The 6000-nt window shown below is 46.9% G+C and overlaps 1 long non-coding RNA gene across 2 annotated transcripts in view; it reads left to right on the top strand.

Moving 5' to 3' along the window:
- The first annotated feature begins 1245 nt into the window (after positions 1 to 1245).
- The window catches only part of LOC142913359 (uncharacterized), a 19791-nt gene continuing 15036 nt past the window's right edge, over positions 1246 to 6000 (top strand). For both annotated transcript variants that reach the window (XR_012934634.1, XR_012934633.1), the window contains exon 1: positions 1246 to 1535. This is a non-coding gene — a long non-coding RNA (uncharacterized LOC142913359). The remainder of the gene's footprint in view (positions 1536 to 6000) is intronic.

Genomic DNA, 6000 nt, shown 5'->3' with positions numbered 1-6000 from the left:
GCGAGGCTCAGATTCTGTAGAATTGATAAACACTGCCCATAGACTCAGCACTGCCCATAGACTCAACACTGCCCATAGACTCAGCACTGCCCATAGACTCAGCACTGCCCATAGACTCAACACTGCCCATAGACTCAACACTGCCCATATACTCAACACTGCACCATAGACTCAACACTGCCCATAGACTCAACACTGCCCATAGACTCAGCACTGCCCATAGACTCAACACTCCCCATAGACTCAACACTGCACCATAGACTCAACACTGCACCATAGACTCAGCACTGCCCGTAGAGTCAACACTGCCCTAGACTCAACACTGCCCGTAGACTCAACACTGCCCATATACTCAACACTGCCCATAGACTCAACACTGCCCCATAGACTCACCACTGTGATCTCTACATTGGGTCAAACTTAACATATCTTAATGTTCGACGGCTTGTGCACCAGATCTTATTTATTCACGATGTACTTACAAAAAATTCCGCAGACTACCTACTGGATCTCCTCTCTGTTTCAAAGAACAAATTTGACCTCAGGTCTTCGCTCATTTACCAGCTTCACATTCCCTATTGCCGTACAAAAACAGGAGGAAGGGCCTTTGCTATTGATGCCCCCAGGGTCTGGAATGCTATTGCCAATAAACTGCAACTTGAATCACTACCTATGAGATCTTCACTCAAAACTGCTCTAGAGGAGTTGTACACCCCTAGCTGCCACTGCTATTCAGTGGCCTAAAATATGGCTCTAGATTTTGGTGTTATAATTTATTTATGTAGTTTATTGTTAAAAATTCGGTCACAGTCCCTATGATCACTGTTACATTGCATTTATGGCTTTTATTTTGGTGATTTCGAAAAGTTTTTATTTTATTTTTGGCCATGTTTTTGTTTATTGTAGTACGGAGTTAGACTGATGGCCTTAATCTTAGTTGTCTTGTGGTTGTTGTTGTTGTTTGACTTGCATCCCACTGGGATTTTTTGCACACAGCGTTGGTGTACGGTGCTATTTCAGGAATATTTTTGATGTTTTTTTTTTCCTGTATTTTCTGTTTGCACAGTCACACATAATCACTTTAAGATGTTTTCATGTTCATGTTTTTTTGTTTGTTGAGGTTGCACCCGATTCAAGAGCCGAATGGCTCACAGGGCTATACCAAATAAATTAAACTATGAACTACGACCTCCTGTAGACCAGGCGAGGTTTTAAAAATTTCCCGCGCTTTTTGTGACTCCGGGTCACGTGGCCCCGGCTGCCTCCACCCCCCCTCGCGCCCTCGGCAGCGCCTCTCAGTCCCTGAAGGCCACCGCGAGGTTGTTTTGTTAACAAAGTAAATAATCTCCTCATCTTGTACATGTACACACGTGTGTGTGTATAGAGAGAGAGTGAGTCACGAGTGATAGATAATTAATAATTAAGCTGAAGTTAGCCGTCCAAGTGGGAACGTGAAGAGTTTGCGGCGTTGGTTTTGGTGACGGTTTGTTTTTGGCGGGAAAAGTGAAAACGGCTGCACTGGGGGCTCGCGTGAGGTAAACTTTTAATTAAACACAACTCTTAAATTACTCGCCTAATGTTTATTTTATCATCGTAATATACACGGCGTTTAATATTTGCGCAGGTTGACCAGCGTGGTGAAGTATGGTCAGGTCACATTGACCAGCGTGGTGAAGTATGGTCAGGTCACATTGACCAGGGTGGTGAAGTATGGTCAGTACACATTGACCAGGGTGGTGAAGTATGGTCAGGTCACATTGACCAGGGTGATGAAGTATGGTCAGGTCACATTGACCAGAGTGGTGAAGTATGGTCAGTCCACATTGACCAGGGTGGTGAAGTATGGTCAGTACACATTGACCAGGGTGGTGAAGTATGGTCAGTACACATTGACCAGGGTGGTGAAGTATGGTCAGTACACATTGACCAGCGTGGTGAAGTATGGTCAGTCCACATTGACCAGGGTGGTGAAGTATGGTCAGTCCACATTGACCAGGGTGGTGAAGTATGGTCAGTACACATTGACCAGAGTGGTGAAGTATGGTCAGTACACAGTGACCAGCGTGGTGAAGTATGGTCAGTCCACATTGACCAGGGTGGTGAAGTATGGTCAGTACACATTGACCAGGGTGGTGAAGTATGGTCAGTACACATTGACCAGCGTGGTGAAGTATGGTCAGTACACATTGACCAGGGTGGTGAAGTATAGTCAGTACACATTGACCAGGGTGGTGAAGTATGGTCAGGTCACATTGACCAGGGTGGTGAAGTATGGTCAGTCCACATTGACCAGGGTGGTGAAGTATGGTCAGTACACATTGACCAGGGTGGTGAAGTATGGTCAGTACACATTGACCAGCGTGGTGAAGTATGGTCAGTCCACATTGACCAGGGTGGTGAAGTATGGTCAGTCCACATTGACCAGGGTGGTGAAGTATGGTCAGTACACATTGACCAGCGTGGTGAAGTATGGTCAGGTCACATTGACCAGGGTGGTGAAGTATGGTCAGTACACATTGACCAGCGTGGTGAAGTATGGTCAGGTCACATTGACCAGCGTGGTGAAGTATGGTCAGGTCACATTGACCAGGGTGGTGAAGTATGGTCAGTACACATTGACCAGGGTGGTGAAGTATGGTCAGGTCACATTGACCAGGGTGATGAAGTATGGTCAGGTCACATTGACCAGAGTGGTGAAGTATGGTCAGTCCACATTGACCAGGGTGGTGAAGTATGGTCAGTACACATTGACCAGGGTGGTGAAGTATGGTCAGTACACATTGACCAGGGTGGTGAAGTATGGTCAGTACACATTGACCAGCGTGGTGAAGTATGGTCAGTCCACATTGACCAGGGTGGTGAAGTATGGTCAGTCCACATTGACCAGGGTGGTGAAGTATGGTCAGTACACATTGACCAGAGTGGTGAAGTATGGTCAGTACACAGTGACCAGCGTGGTGAAGTATGGTCAGTCCACATTGACCAGGGTGGTGAAGTATGGTCAGTACACATTGACCAGGGTGGTGAAGTATGGTCAGTACACATTGACCAGCGTGGTGAAGTATGGTCAGTACACATTGACCAGGGTGGTGAAGTATAGTCAGTACACATTGACCAGGGTGGTGAAGTATGGTCAGGTCACATTGACCAGGGTGGTGAAGTATGGTCAGTCCACATTGACCAGGGTGGTGAAGTATGGTCAGTACACATTGACCAGGGTGGTGAAGTATGGTCAGTACACATTGACCAGCGTGGTGAAGTATGGTCAGTCCACATTGACCAGGGTGGTGAAGTATGGTCAGTCCACATTGACCAGGGTGGTGAAGTATGGTCAGTACACATTGACCAGCGTGGTGAAGTATGGTCAGGTCACATTGACCAGGGTGGTGAAGTATGGTCAGTACACATTGACCAGCGTGGTGAAGTATGGTCAGGTCACATTGATCAGGGTGGTGAAGTATGGTCAGTACACATTGACCAGCGTGGTGAAGTATGGTCAGTACACATTGACCAACGTGGTGAAGTATGGTCAGTACACATTGACCAGGGTGGTGAAGTATGGTCAGTTCACATTGACCAGCGTGGTGAAGTATGGTCAGGTCACATTGACCAGCGTGGTGAACTATGGTCAGGTCACATTGACCAGCGTGGTGATGTATGGTCAGGTCACATTGACCAGAGTGGTGAAGTATGGTCAGTACACATTGACCAGCGTGGTGAAGTATGGTCAGTACACATTGACCAGCGTGGTGAAGTATGGTCAGTACACATTGACCAGAGTGGTGAAGTATGGTCAGTACACATTGACCAGAGTGGTGAAGTATGGTCAGTACACATTGACCAGCGTGGTGAAGTATGGTCAGGTCACATTGACCAGGGTGGTGAAGTATGGTCAGTACACATTGACCAGCGTGGTGAAGTATGGTCAGTACACATTGACCAGCGTGGTGAAGTATGGTCAGTACACATTGACCAGGGTGGTGAAGTATGGTCAGTACACATTGACCAGCGTGGTGAAGTATGGTCAGTCCACATTGACCAGGGTGGTGAAGTATGGTCAGTCAACATTGACCAGGGTGGTGAAGTATGGTCAGTCCACTTTGACCAGGGTGGTGAAGTATGGTCAGTACACATTGACCAGCGTGGTGAAGTATGGTCAGTACACATTGACCAGAGTGGTGAAGTATGGTCAGTACACATTGACCAGCGTGGTGAAGTATGGTCAGGTCACATTGACCAGGGTGGTGAAGTATGGTCAGTACACATTGACCAGCGTGGTGAAGTATGGTCAGTACACATTGACCAGCGTGGTGAAGTATGGTCAGTACACATTGACCAGGGTGGTGAAGTATGGTCAGTTCACATTGACCAGGGTGGTGAAGTATGGTCAGTACACATTGACCAGCGTGGTGAAGTATGGTCAGTCCACATTGACCAGAGTGGTGAAGTATGGTCAGTACACATTGACCAGGGTGGTGAAGTATGGTCAGGTCGCATTGACCAGCGTGGTGAAGTATGGTCAGTCCACATAGACCAGCGTGGTGAAGTATGGTCAGTACACATTGACCAGAGTGGTGAAGTATGGTCAGTACACATTGACCAGCGTGGTGAAGTATGGTCAGTCCACTTTGACCAGAGTGGTGAAGTATGGTCAGTACACATTGACCAGAGTGGTGAAGTATGGTCAGTACACATTGACCAGGGTGGTGAAGTATGGTCAGGTCGCATTGACCAGCGTGGTGAAGTATGGTCAGTCCACATAGACCAGCGTGGTGAAGTATGGTCAGTACACATTGACCAGCGTGGTGAAGTATGGTCAGTACACATTGACCAGGGTGGTGAAGTATGGTCAAGCAAATCCCTCAACCTCTCACTTGGGAGATTAGAATGATGTTTTGTGTTTCTCACTCGTGAAGAAATACAATAAAATTACATTAAAACAAAAAAAAACAATCACGACGTTTCGATCACAACGCAAGCGATCTTCATCAGGTGTCAAGAACAAATCGCGGAGGTAAATACAGCAAAAAGATGAGAGACGAGAATTCAACAAACCTGAAACAACATTACGTGAAGCACATCCAGTCAGGCCAACAACACAGTTAGACACTTCCTGGCGGACCACGAATTTCAGAAGAGTGTTACATTTCGTGTTCAACCTTTGGATTGCACATAGCAGCATAGATAGAATGAAAAATACGAGGTACACGGTGAGTAGAAATACATATACAAGTCCACCAAGAGGTAAGGAGAATTCAACAAACCTGAAACAACATTACGTGGAGCACATCCAGTCAGGCCAACAACACAGTTAGACACTTCCTGGCAGACCACGAATTTCAGAAGAGTGTTAAATTTCGTGTTCAACCTTTGGATTGCACATACCACCTGATGAAGATCGCTTGCGTTGTGATCGAAACGTCGTGATTGTTTATTGTTTTAATATAATTTTTTTGTATTTCTACATACGTGACTTTACCGAAGAAACCAATGAGTAATTTCATGCAGTCACGAAAGCTTTAATACTTTATTAAGTTCTGAATTGGCCTGTTGTAAGGTAGGGGCAACTGATGAGGGGTTGACAGCTGCGCCATCGAGAGGGAATCTTGATGGTGACGGTGTTTGTCTTTGTGGGTGAAGGACGCCAGTGGGAGAGCCTCGCCATGGACACGTCAGGTGACGAACTTGGCCGTGGTGGCAGCAGCAGCAAGGCTGCTTCTGACAGCCGGTGATGGCTCTGTGGTGATCGTGATGGGGTTGGTGGTGGTGATTGTGAGGGTGGTAGTGATGGGTGGTGATCGTAATGATTGTGGTAATGGTGGTGATCGTGAGGGTGGTTATCGTGATGGGGTTGGTGGTGATCATGATGATGGTAGTGATGGTTGGGGATCGTTATGGTGAATGTGAGGATGGTAGTAATGGTGGTGATCGTGAGGGTGGTTATTGTGAGGGTGGTTATCGTGATGGGGTTGGTGGTGATCATGATGATGGTAGTGATGG

The sequence above is a fragment of the Petromyzon marinus genome, unplaced genomic scaffold, assembly GCF_048934315.1.
Source record: "Petromyzon marinus isolate PM22_M1 ecotype Great Lakes invasive population unplaced genomic scaffold, UKy_Petmar_22M1.pri1.0 PM_G_Scaffold_25, whole genome shotgun sequence".
NCBI lineage: Eukaryota > Metazoa > Chordata > Hyperoartia > Petromyzontiformes > Petromyzontidae > Petromyzon > Petromyzon marinus.
The sequence above is the reverse complement of the archived record's forward strand: the minus strand, read 5'-3'. Positions and strand labels throughout refer to the sequence as shown.